Raw genomic sequence first — 1,741 nt, 5'->3', positions numbered from 1 at the left:
CATGAACAAAATTGTGGTGATATAAATAAATAAATAATGGATAAAAAGTAAGTCATTTGGATCGAAAGCTGTACAAAAATTTAGTATACATATGTGCGTGAATTGCAGATCAAAATTGGTTAGCAATAAAAAGCAACTTGGGCGGCTGGTCCAGCTGATGCAGGACAATCAGGACTTGGCTAAAGGAATTTGTAGTAGAACTGAACAGCTTGGGACCACCACTACGTGCATGGTAAAAGTGGTTAAAGGTGAAATAAATGCATATTAAGCTTTAATTAATAAAATAATTTATACTAATATATATTTTGAAAGCCGTTTTTTTGTGTTCGCAAAGCTCGAGAACGGCTGAACCGATTTTTTTTTAAACTTCGGACACTTGCAGCACACATGGCAAGGATGGTTATAGATTAAAAAAAAATCCATATATATAGGCGAAGTGGCACCTCCCATACAAACGGAATTTTTTATACTGCATATCTCTGGAAGTGTTCATGGTAGAGCTCTGGAACTTGGTGTGGAGATATACAAAATCAATCGCATACTCTTGGAGCAAAATTGGAGCTATTGGAAAACGGGGCGTGGCACCTCCCATACAAACCGAATTTTCATACTGCATATATCAGAAAGTGTTCATGGTAGAATACTGGAACTTGGTATTGCAGTATAGGAAATCAATCGCATGCTCTTGTAGGAAAGTTGGAGCTATTGGAAAAGGGGCCGTGGCACCTCCCTTACAAACCGAATTTTTCATACTGCAATTCTCTGGAAGTGTTCATGGTAGAATATTAGAGCTTGGTACGGAGTTCTCATAAAGAAAAATTCGGGTTATTTGAAAAGGAGGCGTGGCACCTCCCATACAAATCGAATCTTTCATGCAGCACACGTCGCAAGGAGGGTTATAGGTTAAGAGCTCGGTGCTAAAAATTAAATAAAAACCTATAAGGCGGGATCAGCTATTTCCACAAATTTTTGAAAATCACCTCTGGTGTCTGAATTAACATTTCTGTTGTCATATATTGAGCTATTCAAACTTGATAACATACTGTTTAATATTGGAAACGTTTTGCAGCAGAAACTATTAGCCTTCATATGACACTTTATTCGAACATTCGAATTAAGGTTTTCACCCTCTTGCTATTTCGAATTGAATTCATTTACGGAAAAAACGCGCTCAACAAAGCATGTCAGTGCGGCAAGGATAATAATATGAATTTACTTATATTTCCAAACATTTTACTGCCTTTTGCGGTTTTCACTCCGTAAGCAATTATCCAAAATTCTTTAGAGTCGGATGGAGTGTTCTGAGAAAAGTTATTCCATGGGAAAGTGAAAAGATTTAAATATTCAGTTTCTGCTGCTTTTCTTTCCTTCAAAGTCAAATAGTGAATTGGCAGGTCGCTGAAACTAGCCCTCTTGTGATTCACACACTTTTATGGTGACAAAATCAAAGCTTTTTTAAAAGTATTTAATTGACTAGGTAATGTTCGAAAAGTTCTTCGATTAGGGTGACTAAACATTTTTAGCAGTCTTTTAATATGCTTCTTAAGTTTATCACGCAGTTCATTAGCCTCTTCTGTAAAATTATTAGTGGAAAACAAAGTTTTGTATATTTTTATAATTGGAAAAAATATCTAAAAAAAATCGCCAAATTGGCGCGAAATCGCCTAATCTGGACACTCTGGGGCCCACTAACGTACCAACTTTTAGCTCTCTTTGAATGTATTTATAATTCTTCTGTAGT

Source organism: Rhagoletis pomonella, unplaced genomic scaffold, assembly GCF_013731165.1.
Source record: "Rhagoletis pomonella isolate Grant_MI unplaced genomic scaffold, Rhpom_1.0 Rhpom_scaffold_00003, whole genome shotgun sequence".
In the NCBI taxonomy this organism is placed as follows: Eukaryota; Metazoa; Arthropoda; class Insecta; order Diptera; family Tephritidae; genus Rhagoletis; species Rhagoletis pomonella.
The sequence above is the reverse complement of the archived record's forward strand: the minus strand, read 5'-3'. Positions refer to the sequence as shown.